Source organism: Schistocerca cancellata, chromosome 2, assembly GCF_023864275.1.
Source record: "Schistocerca cancellata isolate TAMUIC-IGC-003103 chromosome 2, iqSchCanc2.1, whole genome shotgun sequence".
In the NCBI taxonomy this organism is placed as follows: Eukaryota; Metazoa; Arthropoda; class Insecta; order Orthoptera; family Acrididae; genus Schistocerca; species Schistocerca cancellata.
The window spans coordinates 59,142,610-59,165,612 of NC_064627.1; the positions used below are offsets into that span (position 1 = coordinate 59,142,610).

Genomic DNA, 23,003 nt, shown 5'->3' on the forward strand with positions numbered 1-23,003 from the left:
CTTGTATTGTTTTGTTTCTTACGGCTTGCCATGAAACAATGAAAACGAAATAGCGTTACTGTCACATGTAATGCGACTTTAGACTGTGTTGTGTTCATGTTTTGAACTATATCGTAATAAAAAAACAGGACTGTTGTAATATGTACGTTTAGCTTCATCTGTAAGTCGCTTTGATCTCAATGAACGGATAATAACCAGGGATGGGGTTCAAACAAAAAAATGCTGAAATGTTTGCGGGGAAGGGGGTGGCAAGTCCCTGGTCACCGTTAGCGAGTTACGCTACTGTGTTCGGTGCACCCAGAAAAAACTTGTAATTTTGCCGTATAGGGGAACGTGTAAGGAGCTGACAAGATAATTTCAGCCAGTTAAGATAAAGTCACCCTCAGCCTGAATGTTGAAAAACAGACTTATTAGCCCTTGCCTTCATCCGAACGTTCAGCTGACATACCCAGGTAGTTGCAGTGGCATCTACGATTTTCTGTGAGCTCCAAAACGCGCTGCACCTTAGCTCACTCTACAATCTACAGGAGAATGAACCGGAAGTGTCAGGACTTCCTGAGATGGATAGAATACTGAACATTTCATCCTTTGAATTTTTTTTCCAGGCGTTTCCTCACTTAGCCACAGAGCTAAGACTTTTAATTGCCTTCAATTAAGAGCAGGCTGTTTAATTCCTGGATGCAATATCTTATTTGTGGAAAGATCTCTGCCTCTCTCTCTCTCTCTCTCTCTCTCTCTCTCTCTCTCTCTCTGTGTGTGTGTGTGTGTGTGTGTGTGTGTGTGTGTGTGTGTGTGTGTGTGTGTGTGTGAATTGTGTAAGAGATGTGTTACGCGAGGGGCTGCAGGATGCGCATGAAATTATTCTAGATACCCGATAACCTGTCGCTACTACTCAATAAAAACGGCGTTTTATATCAAACCAAAACCATGGGTTTCGATCACATGATCATCGTCAGGTATCATAAAATTATTTGAAATCTGTATTACAATATCCTGAAGATGAGCAGATTGTCAATACCACTGCTTCGTACAGAAATATTTATCAACAGCCCTTGGCTTTTCTGTGACTCTTTTTAGGGCAACGCCTGCACAAAACGTAATTTAATTTCCGACAGTTCACTCACAAAGACGCAAACAGTGCTAAGGTGTGGTCTCGGGTGTATAAGCCGTACTGGCGGCAATACAGAGGACACGGAGCAGCAACAGCAGCAGCAACCGAGGCTGACGAAAGCAGAGGGTCGTGATGCCGCCGCCATTGGCGTGGCGCAATTGGGTCAGGCACGCCCTGCTATACCTCTATCCCACACAGACTGCGGCTACTCGCCTCTGCAATTACCTCTTGCTGCAGGCGGGCTAGACAGCTTATTGCTGGCTCCAACATCTGCACCGAAATTCTGAATCTGCGAGGGGAGAGCAGACTGTGGTACAGTATCTATCATTCAAAAGTTATAAGATGGCTTGCAGAGTGTATATGCAGATGATCAAAAATTCAAATGGGAGTAGATATGGATGTTCAGTTCTTGATGTTTTCAAAGAGACTATCCCGGCATTAAAAGTTAATGACTTAGAGCAGCAATGCTAAGCGAGAGGACATTTGAACGTCTCCCTCCCGGACGGTGAGTGTATAGCTCTTAGCCGCGTGCCAACCCCGCAGCACACAGCAGTCTTGTAGAATTTGCGGGTGTTTACACGGTACACCTGCTAGCGAGAGAACGTCGACCCGAGCGAAAGGCGGCCCGGTTCGCGGCTTGCTGCAGAAAGCGAGAGTCGAATGCCGGTCCCGCGGCCAACTGGGGCAGCCGGTGACGCAAGCTGCGGCCTTCCTGCTCCGCATTCCCGCCCTGGGCGAACAAACAGCCGTCGCCGGACGGCTGTCCGACACACCAGCTGCCGGTATCAGCAAACAGCGTACTGCAAATGGATGTGACCGAAGTCCTCTCAACGAAATTAATCACTGTGCTCTTTTGACAAACACCTTCTGTCTCTTACTTTTCTAGTCTGTTAGGAAAATGAAGTCTCCAATATTCACAGGATATAGCGATTTTGTTGTTGTGCACGTCAGTCCGAAAGCTGGTTTGATGCAGTTCTCCGCGCTGGTCTATACTGTGCAAGCTTCTTCATCTCTACATAACTACTGCAACTTAATCCACTTGAATCTCTTAGCCATAAGCCTGCTCAAGCCTTTGTCTCCCTCTACAATTTTTAACTCTCACACTTTCTTCCGTTACCAAACTGACTATTCCGCGATGCCTTACGATGTGTCCTGTCAGCTGAATCCTCCTTTTAGTCAAGATGTGCTACAAATTTTTCCCCATTTTAATTCAATAGCTTACTAATTCGATCTACTCATCTCGTCTTCATCATTCTTCTACAGTACGACATTCCAAAGTACCCCATTCTCCTCCTATCTGCGATGTTTATCGCCCACATTTCACTTCGATACAAGGCTACGCTCCATACTGACACATCCAGGAAAAAGACATCCACACATTAAATTTATATTCGATGTTAGTAAATTTCTCTTTTTCAGCAACACTCTTATTATTGTTGCCGGTATGAGTTTTATATCCTCTTTACTTCGGCAATCGTCAATTATTTTATTCCCAAATAGAAATATTCATTTACTACTTTTAATCCCTCAGCTTCTCATCCAGTTCTATCAACATCACCCGATTTGACATTCCATTATCAAATGGTTCAAATGGCTCTGAGCACTATGGGACTTAACTTCTCAACGCTTCTTCCTTCGACTGCTATGATATGTCAAAGTTGTAGATAAATTTTCAGTCTCTTAATTTTACTTCCAGAATTTCAAAGAGTGTGCATTTCCCACAGTGGCTACGACGTATAACGAGTATAAATATTCAGTGAAAGTCCACAGTGCTTTACTCTTCGACTAATGGGCAGTAACTGTGGAACCTGTCAGTGGCATTTCAGTACAAATACCGCCAATAGCCAATTCAGGCACATGAAGAAACCTTTAGTATCAAGCATTCAATTGTCAGTAAGGTTACTTAAAATTCTTTTCATTTAATATGAAATCGAGCCTCAAACGGCTCCAAAACTAGTGAAAACAAATAAAGTAATAAGTGACTGGGGACAGTTGTTTGTGCGTGCTTGTAAGTCATTTAATATGCAATCATCCACAATAGTTAACCTTTATTAGTAACCATATTTCTCCCCGTGAATGCTTGGTTCTGTTCAAGACCTCTTACATGACACAGAAAGATTAAGCAGAAAGAAAAGTGTTAACAACCGATTCTTTTCTCCTGTCCAACATTGGATTACGGAACATTTTTGTAGCAGTTTGTCAGGCTCCTATCCGAAACAAATTAGGTTCAGTGAGACTCTTTTTCATAAAACTTGACATTATGTTTAACGTCAGATGGAGCGACCACTTTTCAGTCAAGGATTAAATTTATTCAAAATCTCGATCGTATCGGTTCGTAATTATCGGATTCGACTTCAGACTACCCCTTCTCAGACCCTTGCAACGTATTTAACAAAGCCTGCTCTGCTATTTCGCATCTCCATACGCAGTACTATCAAATTTATCCTTTGTCCACATCGCAATACTAGCTTCGGTAAATCACTGCCCGTAGTCACACCATGTTCTCACCGATCGTATCAAAAACTGTTCAGCTAATTTGCGTCATCATAATCAGTGCTATTAGTCCATTAGATGACGCTAATTTTTAGGACTGCCTCAAAATTTCTTTGTATGCAGTGTTATACTTGAGATCCGCACGGGATGATGACGTAGCACTAGCGGTATTACTTGGCTTTTGCCGAGACGACGTCCTTGCATTCAGAAATAGCTGGGCGGCTGTAACGGCGGCTGCGCCCTACTTAGCGGTCACGCCGCCTTGCGCAACACGTCTGCTTTGCGGGCAGCGAACGCTGCAGGCGCTTCTCCACAGCGAATACGGAATTTTATAATCCAGGACACACATTTACGGTACGGAGTGTATGATGTGAGTTAGGTGACCTACCTTAAGATGTATGAAATATTTTCCGGACCAACTTAATTTTTCCCGTCCTGTATACTATTTATTAATAAAATTTTGTTACGGACTCTGCCGCCACCTTTGTGAGGAACTGCGCTCCAGTAATTCATCAATCGTCAGAAGAAAAAACGATGTGTAGTCTTTCCTGTTGTTGTTGTGGTCTTCAGTCCTGAGACTGGTTTGATGCAGCTCTCCATGCTACTCTATCCTGTGCAAGCTTCTTCATCTTCCAGTACCTACTGCAACCTACATCCTTCTGAATCTGCTTAGTGTATTCATCTCTTGGTCTCCCCCTACGATTTTTACCCTCCACGCTGCCCTCCAATACTAAATTGGTCATCCCTTGATGCCTCAGAACATGTCCTACCAACCGATCCCTTCTTCTGGTCAAGTTGTGCCACAAACTTCTCTTCTCCCCAATCCTATTCAATACTTCCTCATTAGTTACGTGATCTACCCATCTAATCTTCAGCATTCTTCTGTAGCACCACAATTCAAAAGCTTCTATTCTCTTCTTGTCCAAACTATTTACCGTCCATGTTTCACTTCCATACATGGCTACACTCCATACAAATACTTTCAGAAATGACTTCCTGACACTTAAATCTACACTCGATGTTAACAAATTTCTCTTCTTCAGAAACGCTTTCCTTGCCATTGCCAGTCTACATTTTATATCCTCTCTACTTCGACCATCATCAGTTATTTTGCTCCCCAAATAGCAAAACTCCTTTACTACTTTAAGTGTCTCATTTTCTAATCTAATTCCCTCAGCATCACCCGACTTAATTCGACTACATTCCATTATCCTCGTTTTGCTTTTGTTGATGTTCATCTTATATCCTCCCTTCAAGACACCATCCATTCCGTTCAACTGCTCTTCCAAGTCCTTTGCTGTCTCTGACAGAATTACAATGTCATCGGCGAACCTCAAAGTTTTTATTTCTTCTCCATGGATTTTAATACCTACTCCAAATTTTTCTTTTGTTTCCTTTACTGCTTGCTCAATATACAGATTGAATAACATCGGGGAGAGGCTACAACCCTGTCTTACTCCCTTCCCAACCACTGCTTCCCATTCATGTCCCTCGACTCTTATAACTGCCATCTGGTTTCTGTACAAATTGTATATAGCCTTTCGCTCCCTGTATTTTACCCCTGCCACCTTTCTTTCCTAATATATGGAATTTTGATGGTGTTACTTCTACCGATTTGATGTTTAGTGCGTGGCGTCCTCATAGTGTTCCAATTCTGATGGCCAATAGTGTATTTACCTTGCGTTCCTTCTGTACACGACCGGTCTAGATTTTCTTCGAAGTCCAAACGCGTGAAGATGTTTTCGGGCAACGGGGAAGAGCACGCGATTGTTCCTGGTCGCCTTCGCGATTTGACGCGGGCTTACGGGGCTGCAAGAAGCGCCGCGCTGCAGACCGCGACGGACTTGGGAAGCTGCTACGATACGGGAGGCGGGGGTGCTCCGGAGGGAAAGTCCTGCCCGGCGAGCGCGGCAGCTGGGGAAGAACGCGGCAAGAAGTGCAGCTCTTCTCAGGCACGGCTGCGCTACGTAATGGCGCCTTTTTTCGCCCGTGCGCCGCTGTACGGACCCCCTCCGTCTGCGAGCGGAGATGAGGAGCTCTACAAAGAAGACGCAGGATTCGCTTTCGAAGGCAGGCTTCCGGAAACGCGATGGCTCTAAGTCGGCTCAGCTGTAAGAGCACTATACATTTTCGTTATGAAGTACTTAATCATTTACAAAAAAAAAAAAACTTAGTTTTCGACTCCAGTCACGTTTTTATATCAGTGCCGGCCGCGGTGGTCTAGCGGTTCTGGCGCTGCAGTCCGGAACCGCGGGACTGCTACGGTCGCAGGTTCGAATCCTGCCTCGGGCATGGGTGTGTGTGTGATGTCCTTAGGTTAGTTAGGTTTAAGTAGTTCTAAGTTCTAGGGGAGTTATGACCTAAGATGTTGAGTCCCATAGTGCTCAGAGCCATTTTTTTTATATCAGTGTTTATTTTAGCACTAGGCGTTTCGCAACATACTCCCATCATCAGGTACCAACCTACTCATTACAAGATAACGACAAATAGTGTGTTGTTTATAAAATTCATACCAGAGTCGGAGACCTCATCTGGTTCCAAGTAATATATATGAATGGGATAAAAAGTAGTGGTAACACTGCCGTAACACCAAGGATGTGCATCACATGATAGGCCTGCTGTCTGCAGGTGATAGCAGAAGCTCACTTGATGTACTGCAGTGAGCGGCGACGGCTGCGTTTGAGTCAGTTGCTGTGTCTGCTGTCTGAAAGCTCATGATGCCAGTTCAAGTGACCTAACAGTAAGTGTGGGGAAAATGAACAACGTGTGTGGATCAAGACTGAAGTGGCGCGTGGTTGGAGCGCACTAGAGTGTTTCCCTATCGTACTGCATTCCACCATCCTTCACGACAATGAACGATGCGACACGGCAAACCCCATGCAGGAGTTCCTGCGCACGTGGGGGGAGGGAGGGGGGCAGGGGTGAGATATACTCGAACATTCACCGTATTTGCTCGGTAAGAGTCTGTGCGAGGACATCGTTCGTGCCATTGGGCGGTTCTTGCTAGACATCGACGGAGATGGATACGCTGACGATGTAGCCTTCCATCTCTGTGGGTGAAGATGATAAAGGTTCGGGGCGATTATATTGACATGTAATAACATGAGCAACTGTCAATGAATTTTCGTATGAAATATAAGCTTGTTGCCGCTACTCTTAACAAAAACCCATGTAGATAAATTAAAGAACCTAGCTAGGGTTTTCTATGTATTGCGTTATGAACTTTAGCGTTTCATGGAACATTTATCTTTAAATTGCGTGTGTGACGTAGCGTTCACGATTATAGATATCAAGAGAAGATTTTGGGTAAGTGGTAGTTGGGAACTGGGTATTTTCTTCTGTAGATAACTGTTATGAACCGTTTAGCTTCCAGAATAAGGAACGAACTGTAGTATTTAGTTTAAATGAAAACGTACTTTACTTCAGAGGAATTGGGTCGTGCGTGAAAACATCAAGCGAACAACAATCACGACTAAACAGTAAAAGTCAGTGTTTGTAATGGAGTTTCTCGTAAGACCACCAGATATACGTACGTGTAAATGTAACGCTTAGTCTGACGAAATAGTACAGTTCCACCACGCTTGCCACGTATGCATCGCATAAAGAGGCTGAATCTGTGCCGTAAAGAGAGGTTATCTCATCAATGTGCGCTAAGCAGTCGATAAAAGTACTAAACTTTGTGAAATTTTACTTGTATTACGAAACTGTTCTTTGTCACAACTTTGGAATATAGCAAAATATTCTCTCTTTTGTTTTTGTTCTGTGTTTCGTTTCTATTATTGTATTTCGTTGTATCATTAGCTGTAGGCGCACGCAGGGGTTGAAGAGGTACGTACAAACTTAAAGCAGATAGTTTTGTACTTACCACCCACCGGTCAAGTGAAGATAAAGTAGAAATGCACAAACCTGTAAAAGAAGGAAAACAGAATTATTAAAACCTGTCAATCAGTAAGTAATAGAACTAGACATGTAATTAAATCTTTGTAAGTGACTATAAGAATATTGTTGAAGCGAGTAAAATTGCTGTCATTAAACGCCCTTAACTCATTTCGATGGGAGCCGAGTATGAGAAACACTTTCATCGAAACAGCTCTCGCCTAACATTTATGTACTGCATCAGAATATTTGTACGAGTTCAATTCTTTCTCACGTTCAACTTCTTGCGATTCTGCGTTGTCAGTCCTTTTTCTGCTTTTTCTGGCGATTCTTAATGTTAATCTTTCCCTGTCGGTACCCAGAACAAGATACTCACTAGTTTTCTAGACCGACAAATTCTATGAAAGTAATCTCGATCATTTTGTGCCTCAACAGCTGAATAATGCGAATGTTCTTGAAGACCACCGCAGCTGTTATTTCTGGTGCGTTCGTTGTCACACAACCTGGATTGTTCTGAAATCTTCAGACGACAAAGTAGCAGAAATGCGCCGGTGTCACAAGTAGGCACGATATTTCCAAGTCCTGACAACGGCTCATTTCTGCTACTGAATGTATTCATTTAGAATGCACCCGGTTATGTCTTAATAAACGCACCTGAAATAGCGGCTGTGCTGATTATTATTAACATTTCTGTGACCGTACCGTGGTTTCTCTGAAGTATTACCTCCATTATCAAGTGCAATGTCAAAACTGCTTCTGTGGTGCCTCTACTTTTACTAAAGCCAAACTGATCGCGCCATCTAACAGTCCCTTACGAAACCCTCAACAGTTCACAAACTAGTGCCTTATACTCTCCTATATCTATTCTATACTAACAATAAAACTTTAAACCGTGTCTCTCTGTCTGTTTGGACATGCTGATGTCCAAAACAGGTAGACGAATTTTCGTGGGGTTTTCGCAGGTAATTTGAGGTTAGCTTGGGGCAACACACAAGCGTTATTTCATCAAAATGGGATCACGAAAAACAAAACATATCGTAAATTACCCAAATTAAGGAAAACTATTTACTCTTTGAAGAAGCTATTTACTCTTTGACTTTCGAACTTTACCATATTTATGAAAATGCTATTATCGGGTGAAATGTTCTATGTAAAACCATTCAGAGTAATGAATATAATGTATATATAATCCTCAACGGGTTTAACGTACATTTCCGTGCTAATAGTATTGAATGTGGACGTAAGTCTGTGTGTTACGTTTTCAGGACAAAAGCGCTGAACCGATTTCGATGAAATTTGGTACGGAGATAGATGAGTCCTGAAGGACAACATAGGTTACTTCAGAAAGTGAAAATTAAATAAATCGGTCTCTAAGACGGCGAAATAGGAAACGTGATATCTTTTTTTTCATGACTGAACAAAAACCGCATTAATAAAACATTAAATTTGTTGTATAATTTACACCTTGTATAATGTATAGTTACTTCAACAGCACAATGCATAGTTGCAGGCTCCTGCTCACACCCTTCCGCATGGACCACATGCTGCCGCGGAATAGTGAGTTGGGACGTTTCGGGAGCAGGCGTGCCATGCTTACCCGAAAAAACAAACGTGTGAGGGCAGCTGACGTTATTTCAATACCTTAATTACCCACCGTCACGCATCATAAGAAACCTACTGACATGCCAGTGTAGCCTCTGATAACAGCCAGTTACACACAACCACGTGCTGTCCAAAATATTCATCGGTTATTCATTTGCAGATACTCCTCCTAGTATACGAGGTGCATTCAAGTTCGAAGGCCTCCGATTTTTTTTCTCCGGACTGGAAAGAGATAGAAAGAGGCGCATTGTTTTAAAATGAGGCCGCGTTCATTGTCAATACGTCCCAGAGATGGCAGCACCGTACGGCAGATGGAATTTTACCTCCAGCGGCGAGAATGAGAACTGTTTTAAATACTTAAAATGGCGACGTTTTCCTTACTTGAACAGCGTGCACTCATTCGTTTTCTGAATTTGTATGGTGTGAAACCAACTGAAATTCATCGACAGTTGAACGAGACATGTGGTGATGGAGTTACGGATGTGTCGAAAGTGCGTTCGTGGGTGCGACAGTTTAATGAAGGCAGAACATCGTGTGACAACAAACCGAAACAACCTCGGGCTCGCACAAGCCGGTCTGACGACATGATCGAGAAAGTGGAGAGAATTGTTTTGGGGGATCGCCGAATTACTGTTGAACAGATCGCCTCCAGAGTTGGCATTTCTGTGGGTTCTGTGCACACAATCCTGCATGACGACCTGAAAATGGGAAAAGTGTCATCCAGGTGGGTGCCACGAATGCTGACGGACGACCACATGGCTGCCAGTGTGGCATGTTGCCAAGCAATGTTGACGCGCAACGACAGCATGAATGGGACTTTCTTTTCGTCGGTTGTGACAATGGATAAGACGTGGATGTCATTTTTCAATTCAGAAACAAAGCGCCAGTCAGCTCAATGGAAGCACACAGATTCACTGCCACCAAAAAAATTTCGGGTAACCGCCAGTGCTGAGAAAATGATGGTGTCCATGTTCTGGGACAGCGAGGGCGTAATCCTTACCCATTGCGTTCCAAAGGGCACTACGGTAACAGGTGCATCCTACGAAAATGTTTTGAAGAACAAATTCCTTCCTGCACAACAACAAAAACGTCCGGGAAGGGCTGCGCGTGTGCTGTTTCACCAAGACAACGCACCCGCACATCGAACTAACGTTACGCAATAGTTTCTTCGTGATAACAACTTTGAAGTGATTCCTCACGCTCCCTACTCACCTGACCTGGCTCCTAGTGACTTTTGGCTTTTTCCAACAATGAAAGACACTCTCCGTGGACGCACATTCACCATCCGTGCTGCTGTTGCCTCAGCGGTTTTCCAGTGTTCAAAACAGACTTCTAAAGAAGCCTTCGCCGCTGCCATGGAATCATGGCGTCTGCGTTGTGAAAAATGTGAACGTCTGCAGGGCGATTACGTCGAGAAGTAACGCCAGTTTCATCGATTTCGGGTGAGTAGTTAATTAGAAAAAAAATCGGGGGCCAAAGAACCTGAATGCACCTCGTACTATGCCATGTACTCAATGACGACCCTAGTCAGAGTTTTATGGCCCCAAGTTTTTCTGAAGATTCCTTGTGAGCAGCACGTCGTTCAGCGCGAGAGAACCGCTCGGTCGGAACGCTCTCTCTAGCCGACAGAGGACCCAGCGAGCGGCCGCCAGCCGTCCCGTTACGTCAGCTCTCGATTCTGCACGGGCCATAAGACACGGCTCCGTTCTGACAGAAAACGGGCCCTCGTCTACGGTTGTGGTTCCCACGGCGACGACGACAATGTGCCGCCTTCACTCCGGAGAAACCGTGCCCGAGTGGCCTGACCCGTTGCGCAACGGTTGGGATCAGCAGCCGGGAAACCCGTAATCCGTACACGGGCGAACAAAGCACGGTCACTCCACGACCGTGCTATATACGGGGTGTTTAAAATAAAAACAGGGTAAGTGCTGACAGACCTCTAGCTCTGACAGTTCCGTACAAACTTAAAGATAAGTGTAGATAGTGTATACGAGGTGTGGCTAGAAAAAAACCGGACTAGTACTGGTGAAACAATAAAACGAATTCAATAAGGCTCAAAGTCGCGTGGCCTGTCACGTGACTCTCGCTCCGCCTACTGCTCGAGTTTCATCTGCCTCCTGCACTCAGTCTGCCCATGGCGTCTGTTTTAAGTAGTTGACGTTTTGTCTGTGCGTCGGAAAATGTTGAGTGTACAGAAAGAACAGCGTGTTAACATCAAATTTTGTTTCAAACTAGGAAAATCTGCAAGTGAAACGTTTGTAATGTTACAACAAGTGTACGGCGATGATTGTTTATCGCGAACAGAAGTGTTTGAGTGGTTTAAACGATTTAAAGATGGCCGCGAAGACACCAGTGATGACACTCGCACACTTTGTTCATGTTGAAACTTTCATGAAGAATCTGCCTAATACTTTCCTTGTCAACTCCTGTTAACTGAGACACTGCTCTGATTGTTAAACGGCGATCTTGTCGAACAAGTTTACCGATTTTTTCAATGTTTGCATCAGTTTTTGCTGACAATGGTCTGCCAGTGCGAGTGTCATCACTGGTGTCTTTGCGGCCACCTTTAAATCGTTTAAACCGCTCAAACACTTGTGTTCGCGATAAACAATTATCGCCGTACACTTGTTGTAACATTACAAACGTTTCACTTGCAGATTTTCCTAGTTTGAAACAAAATTTGATGTTAACACGCTGTTCTTTCTGTACACTCAAAATTTTCCGACGCACAGACAAAACGTCAACTACTTAAAACAGACGCCACAGGCAGACTGAGTGCAGGAGGCAGATGAAACTCGAGCAGTAGGCGGAGCGAGAGTCACGTGACAGGCCACGCGACTTTCAGCCTTATTGCATTCGTTTTATTGTTTCACCAGTACTAGTCCGGTTTTTTTCTAGCCACACCTCGTATATGCAGACTGTGGCGACGAATGGAACATTCTCCCAATGCCTGGATTCGAACCCGGGTCCCCTGCTCAGTAGGCAGATGCGCTAACCACTATGCCACCCTGGTACAGTGGCTTTGCACAACTGCACGGATCACCCCATCAGACCTCCTTGCTGAATCCAAATTCTCTTCACGCCTCAGACCACTTGCAGAGGCTCTCTATCTATATTGGAATATCACCTCAGCTTCGAACGAAACGGGGAATCCTGCCTGAAATTCATGCTTACGTGCTTTAATATAATGACACTATATGGCTCCAGAGACCTTCGCAGGTCTCAAACATCTGTGATCTATATGTGGGAATTTAGATAGAGGGTGAAGAAGTGCTATGATAGTCCGTGCATTTTTGCATAGCCACTGCGCCAGGGTGGCCTTGGTACAAATTTTCATTCGCTCCTTCAGTTTGCATATATATATATGTAATAGATGTTTGGGATTTGAAAAGGTCTCAGGAGCCGTATAGTTTCATTTGATTAAAGCACCTAATTATATATGTAAATAATTGCCTGGTGCAAGTGTTTCAATTGGACGCCATATCGGCAGCTCGCGTGTCCCTAACCTACCTCAGTTATCCAATCGTGGAAAGGGAATCTACAGTTAATCGGAACCAAGCGTTGTTTCTGGCTAATCCTCATATCGTTGAGATGTGAAGGAAAGGTTAAAACAAAGACTGAAAAATCCCTGGACCGACTGAGATACTGTTTCCCGAGATCTCTCTGCTTCCAGACACGCGCTTACCGCTAAATCACTGGGCCCGCCGTGCCTATAGACAATTCATTTATAAGCTTTGATGAGTTAGTCGCGAGTATCAAAATATGTGATGTATGTGGCCTTCTCTTTTGACTGCGTCGACTTAGAAGATTTAATTATAAACATCGCCAAGGCACTCTACATGTTGGTATTTGACAAATTTCAGCTTGATACCTCTACCCATTCCTGAGAAAAATGGGGCTTAATCTTCGTACAGACAGACAGACAGACAGACAGACAACAAAGTGATCGTATAAGTGTTCCGTTGGTCCTATAAGTGTTCCGTTTCAACAGACTGAGGCACTGGACCCAAAAAAAGTGTAACATATACGGTCAGGATATAGTACTGGTGAAAACTAGAAGAAAAGTTCTCATAATGATACGTCCAGGAACCAATACCTGTCAACGTATGAGCCAATTTCCCCTCTGATTCCCATCTGAAACAGACACTAAAGTTCTGTATGTGGTCACCAAGCATCTTGACACCTCCTTTGTCCCTTCTTCGAAGTGAATCAAGCACTCTTTCAAATACAGCTGCCACCATTCCTATTGCGCCCTGTGTGTTGGTCACATGCTGCTGTACGTCTGCACATTATCAGTGGGTTGGGCATTCACCAATGTATTTAAACGTCCACATAGCCACATATCTTTAACGGATGCAGGTTTGGAGAACGGGGAAGCCGTGCGACCTAACCATCTCGACTAATCTCTCGCCCACGAAACAATGCGCTGTGGTACTGTCGCGCGATTCGTAGATACTGAGGAAGTGCCTCATAGCGCATAAACCACAGTCGCTGTCATTCTCTAATAGTGCTGATAATTCACTCCGTAGCTTTCTCCAACAGTAAGACGGCCTGCACCAACAGATACTACACAACACTCGTCACAAATGACATAGTCCACAGCTCAACAGATATTGGTTTCCGGTTATAAGAAGAGCAACACATTTCTTTCTTGGTAAAATTCTTTGGATGAAATTCGGAATTCGTTGTGGGACATCGTGGAATTTTCCCGCTCCAGCCCCTTTAGTTTCATGAAGTTCCGACAGGTGGCCGCGCTATATATATCCTTTAAAATGGCGTCTGTGACGGAGTTGCGTTCCAAACAGAGAGGTGTCACTGCGTTGCTTTAGCTTCAAAAACCAGAGCACCACAGATATTCATAGGCGCTTTCACGATGTCTACAGACACCTGGAAGTGAACAAAAGCACGGCGAGTCGTTGGGCGAGGCGTCTGTCATCGTCGCACGAGGTTGAGGAAACTTGTTCGATCTCCCGCGCATAGGCTGGTCATACACAGTTGTGACTCCTGGAATTCTGGAACGTGCGGACACTCTCATTCTAGGTGATTGACGGATTACAATCAAGCACCACGTTGCTCTTCCGGGAATTTGAAGGGGTTATTTTGTCTGATGTCCTTCCTCATCTTGCAGCGATCTACTTTTAGTGCATTGAGCTACCTTCACGAAGTTGACGAAACGACTTCAGTGTTCTCGTCGCCTCAAAAATGTAAACGAACTTCTCCTTCTACATGAGAAACCAAGGCCTCACACAAGTATCCGCATTCGACAGGTGTTCACAACACTTCACTCTCGTTTTCCTACTCATCCACCCTACAGTCCGTACCTCGCACCTTCCGACTTCTGCCTGTTTGATTCAATGAAAGATTCACTCCGCGGGATTCGGTACGTATGTGATGAGGAGGTTATTGACGGAGGAAGACGTTGGCTCCGACGTCGACCAGTAGAGCGGTACCATGCGGTCACACAGTCACTGAACGGAGATTATGATGAGAAATATGGTTTTGCACCGAAAAGAGTGGGAAATAATACGGTGTATTTGAATCCTGAATAAAAACCAACCAGCTTTCAGAAAAAGACAGTGTTGCATTACTTACTGAACGCACCTCGTGTCTATTTTATTCGGCCAATATTTGTCGCGCCAAGAGATGGCTGGGATCGATACATTTTATTCTCAGACTCTCTCGTAGGTCAGGGAGAAAATCATGAAGTTGCGGTCTTGCCATGTATGCATGCACCAGCTTTTGAGACGGCGTTTTGTGTAGCGGATAGCAGGGCTAGTGGAATTCCGGCAGCCATCTCTCAGCCGATGCCACCAACAGTTGGCGACTGTGTATCGCTAACCGAATGTGTGTGTGTGTGTGTGTGTGCGAGTTGACGGGTTGTGGCGCAGAGCGAGCGGTCAGTGCGCAGCCGGTTTACGTAAGCGCCGCGGCTCCGGTTTCGGGCGCGCACCGCTTGGCGACAGCCTCGCCGGTAACTCGACACACGATTGGCAACTCGAGACGGCGTAACGTCCCGCGCTGCGCCGTGCCGTGCGCACCGAGACTTCGACCACCCCGCGTCTGCCGCTGTACGTGCGACATGGCGGAAGCAGTGCGAGGAATGCTGACCATTTAAACTGTAGCGTAACAGAATTTTATTCATTGCACTTATACAGTACAGTGGGATTAAATTTGTAGCTCATACAGGGTGCGAAATTTAGTACACGGAGCTGCACTTCCAGCAGCGAGATTAGCTCTATCGTGGGTGGGCATCGAGTCGAACAGCCCTCGGATGACAGAAAAGGCTACGTCATTTACTGTTGCTTCAACGCTACGCCAGAATTCATCAACCGTAGTGGCTTGCGTTAAGTAACCTACGACCAGACCTTTTGAACTGGTGAGAGAACTCAAGAACACGCTCCCGACGGAAGCCGTTAAACACCATTTGAATCAAGATAGGTCAGGATTACACGGGTAAAATGAGGTCTAGTGGCTTCAGCCTCAACAAAGCATGTAATCCTGCGTTTTCTTCGATGAACTGGCAAAGACATCGCTACACTGCGACTGCTATTGATGCAGTGGTACACCAGCAAGGATTGAGCGTCAAACCACGTAACACAGTATCATACAAAGCACTAAACACTGAATACCATCTTTGGTGCTTGTGCGTTCTGTGCCCGCAAGCGCAGTGACGTGTCTCTCGTGTTTCAGATAACGGATGCGCGTCTTGAACCTTCAGTCTGCGAGCTCAGTCGCAAGATGTTCGAAAGGTGTACAGCCGACGTACATTCTGAGAAAAAAGAAAGACACACCGTGAAGGAGTTATGCGAATAGGACGGAAAATGATAAACATGATGTATATCTATAGATAAACAAATGGCTACAATGTTCAAATAATCTACGAGAGTGTAGCCGGGTGACGTCGTCGACAACCGCCGATATTTCGACAGGACCACACCCTGACATATTCAGTGGCATAATTGCATTCATGATGTATGAACATCAAGAGCTCAGATGGAAACCCAGTTCTAAGCAAAGAAGGGAAAGCAGAAAGGTGGAAGGAGTATATAGAGGGTCTATACAAGGGCAATGCACTTGAGGACAATATTATGGAAATGGAAAAGGATGTAGATGAAGATGAAATGGGAGATACGATACTGCGTGATGAGTTTGACAGAGCACTGAAAGACCTGAGTCGAAACAAGGCCCCCGGAGTAGACAACATTCCATTGGAACTACTGACGGCCTTCGGAGAGCCAGTCCTGACAAAACTCTACCATCTGGTGAGCAAGATGTATGAAACAGGCGAAATACCCTCAGACTTCAAGAAGAATATAATAATTCCAATCCCAAAGAAAGCAGATGTGGACAGATGTGAAAATTACCGAAGAATCAGTTTAATAAGCCACAGCTGCAAAATACTAACACGAATTCTTTACAGACGAATGGAAAAACTATTAGAAACCGACCTCGGGGAAGATCAGTTTGGATTCCGTAGAAATACTGGAACACGTGAGGCAATACTGACCTTACGACTTATCTTAGAAGAAAGATTAAGGAAAGGCAAACCTACGTTCCTAGCATTTGTAGACTTAGAGAAAGCTTTTGACAATGTTGACTGGAATACTCTCTTTCAAATTCTAAAGGTGGCAGGGGTAAAATACAGGGAGCGAAAGGCTATTTACAATTTGTATAGAAACCAGATGGCAGTTATAGGAGTCGAGGGGCATGAAAGAGAAGCAGTGGTTGGGAAGGGAGTAAGACAGGGTTGTAGCCTCTCCCCGATGCTATTCAATCTGTATATTGAGCAAGCAGTAAAGGAAACAAAAGAAATATTCGGAGTAGGTATTAAAATCCATGGAGAAGAAATAAAAACGTTGAAGTTCGCCGATGACATTGTAATTCTGTCAGAGACACCAAAGGACTTGGAAGAGCAGTTGAAGGGAATGGACAGTGTCTTGAAGGGAGGATATAAGATGAACATCAACAAAAGCAAAACGAGGATAATGGAATGTAGTCGAATTAAGTCGGGTGATGTTGAGGGTATTAGATTAGGAAATGAGACACTTAAAGTAGTAAAGGAGTTTTGCTATTTGGGGAGCAAAATAACTGATGATGGTCGAAGTAGAGAGGATATAAAATGTATACTGGCAATGGCAAGGAAAGCGTTTCTGAAGAAGAGAAATTTGTTAACATCGAGTATAGATTTAAGTGTCAGGAAGTCATTTCTGAAAGTATTTGTATGGAAGGTAGCCCTGTATGGAAGTGAAACATGGACGGTAAATAGTTTGGACAAGAAGAGAATAGAAGCTTTCGAAATGTGGTGCTACAGAAGAATGCTGAAGATTAGATGGGTAGATCACATAACTAATGAGGAAGTATTGAATAGGATTGGGGAGAAGAGAAGTTTGTGGCACAACTTGACCAGAAGAAGGGATCGGTTGGTAGGAGATGTTCTGAGGCATCAAGGGATCACCAAATTAGTATTGGAGGGCAGCGTGGAGGGTAAAAATCGTAGGGGGAGACCAAGAGATGAATACACTAAGCAGATTCAAAAAGATGTAGGTTGCAGTAGGTACTGGGAGATGAAGAAGCTTGCACAGGATAGAGTAGCATGGAGTGCTGCATCAAACCAGTGTCAGGACTGAAAACCACAACAACAACAACAACAATTGCAATCAGGCTGGTATTCCACCTCTGCCGGAGTCTCTCCAGATACGTCTTCGCTGGCCATTGTGGCTCAACTCGAAGCGGGACTCGTTACTGGAAACAGTTCCACTCCAGTCAATAAGATTCTACGCCGAAGACTTGTCTCGAAACGCATGGGACAGTTGTGGGATACCGGACTGACTGTCGCCCGCAATACGGCCCGACAACCAGGAGTGACGATGGTCTGGAGGGCCGTTTCTTTTCATAACAGGTCCGCTCTGGTTGTCACTAACGGCGTCCTTACAGCACAGCCGTACGTCGACGATGTTTCTTACCCGACAGGGCAAGCCATCCTGGGCTTCCATTTCAGCAAGATAATGCCCGCCCGCAGACGGCGACAGTTTCTACTGCTTGTGTTCGTGCTTGTCAAACCCTTCTTTGGCCAACAGGATCGCCAGATCTCTTCCCAATTGAGAACATTTGGAGCAGTATGGGCAGGGTCCGGCAGCCAGCTCGGGATTTTAACGATCTAACGCTCTAATTGGACAGGAGGACATCCAACACCTCTATCAATCAGTGCCAAGCCGAATAATTGCTTTTATAAACGCCAGAGGTGCAACAACTCGCTATTAAGTTGCTCAATTTGTGATGTTCTTTCTCTTGAATAAATCATCCAGTTTTTCTGAAATTGTTATCATTTATTTCCCTGTACATTTTAATAAAATGGTTCAAATGGCTCTGAGCACTATGGGACTCAACATCTGAGGTCATAAGTCCCCTAGAACTTAGAACTACTTAAACCTAACTAACCTAAGGACATCACACACACCCATGCCCGAGGCAGGATTCGAACCTGCGACCGTAGCAGTCCCGCGGTTCCGGACTGCAGCGCCAGAACCGCACGGCCTCCGCGGCCGGCACATTTTAATAACAACTATCTATTTTCGTTCCATTCGAATAATACCTTCGTATCGCACCCTTTGTTTTGACTTAGAGTGTATGTTAAAGAAATCACGTTTATACTGCTTCATGTCCGAAATATAGTGGCTCAGCCAGTATGTAGTGAAAACGTGAAGATGCACAGATTCTGTGATGTTTGTCAAGCAGGGGACACAACCTACCAGACGAGGACGGGTCTGCGGAAGGCGAAGGGCAGACGGGGGATACTGTCGTTGACTGGAAAAGATAACTCGTTCGGTAGGCGTAATGCCTGTGAACGGCAAGTATTAGGTTTCGAGTCCAGGTCAGGCACACAGCTTTAATGTGCTATGAAGTTAAAAACTGAACAGAAGTTGTGAAAGGAAGTCACTATGTCGAGACGACATGGACTGGTAAACAAGGGTCACGAAAAATGGAATAATTGCTGGAAAACGATGCTGTTTCGCCCGAGACTAGGTGTCCAGCTAAAGAAACGAAGCACAAATATCAAATTTGTCCATCACACTATATTAGCATCCACTGCATGTGCCATTTATATATGTGGAACTGTATACCTCCAGTGCCGTATTTAATGTTAGCATTTCATCACTACCGCCGAAAAGAATTCACTCTTCTTCTCACGTTGTCAAAAACGTTTTTCATGCGCATGCCCTCAATAGAATTTGACGCTTAGAACGAAATGGGACTTGGGGCGACAACGACGATGTTCATTTCGTATGTGTCGCGGCCTGATGCGAGCCATTTCTTGCTATTGTCACTAGTTGATTGGCTTGCGTACCAGGTACCGAATCTAATTGTTTTGCGTATATGAGTGTAATGATTGCATATGCAGTTTAGTGTTATGTCCCTATCCGATGACCAGATCACCACAAAAAGTGCCAGCGCTTTCTCTCCATCATATACCACGGAGGGGACTGCAGTTTAACCAGGGACTCAGACGTAGCGTCTGGTTGTTACGAATCGTACACCTTCTCCTCTCCTCCCACAGTGAATACAGGGTGATTCAAAAAGAATACCACAACTTTAGGAATTTAAAACTCTGCAACGAGTAAAGGCACAGCTAAGCTCTATCTGTCGGCGAATTAAGGGAGCTATAAAGTTTCATTTAGTTGTACATTTGTTCGCTTGAGGCGCTGTTGACTAGGCATCAGCGTCAGTTGATGCTAAGATGGCGACCGCTCAACACAAAGCTTTTTGTGTTATTGAGTACGGCAGAAGTGAATCGACGACAGTTGTTCAGCGTGCATTTCTAACGAAGTATGGTGTTAAACCTCCTGATAGGTGGTGTATTAAACGTTGGTATAAACAGTTTGCAGAGAATGGGTGTTTGTGCAAAGGGAAAAGTTCTGGACGGCCGAGAACGAGTGATGAAAATGTAGCACGCATCCAGCAAGCATTTGTTCGCAGCCCTCAGCTTTAACAAGAAGCACAACAATTCATATTTCAGCAGGATGGAGCGCCACCACATTGGCACTTTGTGTCCGTAACTACCTGAACGTCAACTACCCGAGGCGATGGATCGGTCGCCAGGCAGCCCGTGACAGAGCACTTCATCACTGGCCTCCAAGAAGCCCTGATCTTACCCACTGCGATTTTTTCTTATGGGGGTATGTTAAGGATATGGTGTTTCGGCCACCTCTCCCAGCCACCATTGATGATTTGAAACGAGAAATAACAGCAGCTATCCAAACTGTTACGCCTGATATGCTACAGAGAATGTGGAACGAGTTGGAGTATCGGGTTGATATTGCTCGAGTGTCTGGAGGGGGCCATATTGAACATCTCTGAACTTGTTTTTGAGTGAAAAAAAACCTTTTTAAATACTCTTTGTAATGATGTATAACAGAAGGTTATATTAAGTTTCTTTCATTAAATACACATCTTTAAAGTTGTGGTATTCTTTTTGAATCACCCTGTACTTCACAGGCAAGATTCAAACCGAGTACCACCGCACTAGCACGCGTTAGCGACTCCAGTTATGGAGGAACCTGGCAATATCGCCGTGATCGAAACGAATAATTGGACGAAAGTAGGTGTTGTTTGAGCATAACACAAAGAACAAAGAGAGCTTGGGAATGGAATATTTGCCAATATGCAGCGCCGGAAACTTTGATCCAAAGAAACAAAACTTTGTCTTGTGGATACGAGTACTGAAGTGGCTGCGCGCTTTGCGCAGAAGGAACCACCCAGCTGGAAAATGACACGACTTCCTGACTACGCCGTCCACCCTCTCAGCCCGTACCCGTCCTGCCGCAGCCCACCCCGACGCCCTCCCAGCGGCTCGGGCTCAGTGCGCTCGCCCGCTGAATAGAGGGTTAATTACAGAACGTGTCCCAGGGGTCGAGCCCCCATAAATCTGGCCTTCTCCACGCCTCCGGTGGGGCCGCTCGTGGAATATATATTAGCACCCGCTCGCCCTATTAATTTATATTTAATTAAAATTTACTCTCGGTCGAGAGCCGGAAACGACCAAAAAGTCGACCTCGACGGCAGGCGGCGTCTTGTGTGGGGGAGCAGTGCGCCCCGTGTTGCGCTGTCCCGCCTTTGAGCTGCCGCGGGAGCCCCGACGCCGCCTGCCTCCGTGGTACACGCCGCACAGCCGGCGACAGAGACGTTCTAATCTGCCGCGCCAGTCCACAGGGGTAATCCTCTCAAGAGGGCGAGTCAACGGCCGGCACCTCGCAGACGGAGTAGGGAGCATTCAGGCACAGCTACTTCCAATTCCTTATCTGAATAATTACTTTCTACCTCACTGTCAACATAACGCCAACGGCTCACCTGCCAGTAAGTCCTTATCAATCAACTTCGCCTTTCCGTTCTTTCTCGAAAACTCATATCTTTTTGCCGGCCGGTGTGGCCGAGCGGTTCTAAGCGCTTCAGTCTGGAACCGCGCGACCGCTACGGTCGCAGGTTCGAATCTTGCCTCGGGCATGGATGTGTGTGATGTTCCATAGGTTAGTTAGGTTTAAGTAGTTGGCTCAAATGGCTCTGAGCACTATCCGACTCAACTTCTGAGGTCATCAGTCCCCTAGAACTTAGAACTAATTAAACCTAACTAACCTAAGGACATCACACACATCCATGCCCGAGGCAGGATTCGAACCTGCGACCGTAGAGGTCACGCGGTTCCAGACTGAAGCGCCTTGAACCGCACGGCCACACCGGCCGGCTTTAAGTAGTTCTAAGTTCTAGGGGACTGATGACCTCCGCTGTTAAGTCCCATAGTGCTCAGAGCCATTTTGAAACATCATACTTTTTTCGTAGTTCCTTGACGTTAGCTTCTGGCCAAACGAGGCGCTACAGACTTTCACGGACGTTCAATACAAAGGAAATAAATATTTTCTTCGTGACAGATTTCACAGCTCCCAGATCATGCGTACACCACAAATAAAGGCCGTCATGACTGCATTATGTCGTGGCAGTGTAGTCGAACTGGAAATATGATTCTGTCACTGGGAAATGCAATTACGGTTTTCGTAACACTGGACTAGACTACATTGAAGAGCAAAAGAAACTGATACATCTGCCTAATATCGCGTAGGGCTCCCGCGAGCACGCAGAAGTGCCGCAACACGACGTGGTATGGACTCGACTAATGTCTGAAGTAGTGCTGGAGGGATCTAACACAATCAATCCAACAGGTCTGTCCACAAATCCGTAGGAATACGAAGGGGTGGAGGTCTCTTCTGAACAACACACTGCAAGGAATCTCAAATATTTTTATAACTTTCATGTCTGTGGAGTGTTCCAATTTTCTTGGTTCTTCAGTGTAGGATCGCTTTGGTATCCGTCTCTGTCTCTGTCTCTGTCTCTCTCTCTCTCTCTCTCTCTCTCTCTCTCTCTCTCTCTCTCTCTCTCTCTCTCTCTGTGTGTGTGTGTGTGTGTGTGTGTGTGTGTGTGTGTGTGTCTGTGTTTCTCATGAACAGGTAGATTTGACACATACTATATAATATATGTCGTGTGACTAGAGCCTTCCGTCGGATTTTGTATATGGATTTTGGCATATTGGCCAGATGACCTTTATCACGCCACCGTGATACATGTTTTTGAGAAACTGCACGCTCAAGTTGCACTTTTGCGTTGTAAATGTTGGGTGACTAGGGCCTCCCGCAGGGCAGACCGTTCGCCGGCTGCAAGTCATTCGATGTGAAGCCACTTCGGCGACTTGCGTGTCGGTGGGGATGAAATAATGATGATGAGGACAACACAAAACACCCAGTCCCTGAGCGGAGAAAATCTCCGACCCAGCCGGGAATCGAACCGGGGCCCTTAGGACTGACATTCTGTCACACTGACCACTCAGCTACCGGGGGCGGACTGTCACATACTATCATCTGTGGTCTCTTGGCGATAT

The 23,003-nt window shown here is 45.3% G+C and overlaps 1 protein-coding gene across 3 annotated transcripts in view; it reads right to left on the reverse strand.

Moving 5' to 3' along the window:
- LOC126161331 (uncharacterized) overlaps positions 1 to 23,003 on the reverse strand; it is a 681,344-nt gene that overhangs the window by 220,418 nt on the left and 437,923 nt on the right. The gene's annotated exons all lie outside the window — the stretch shown is intronic.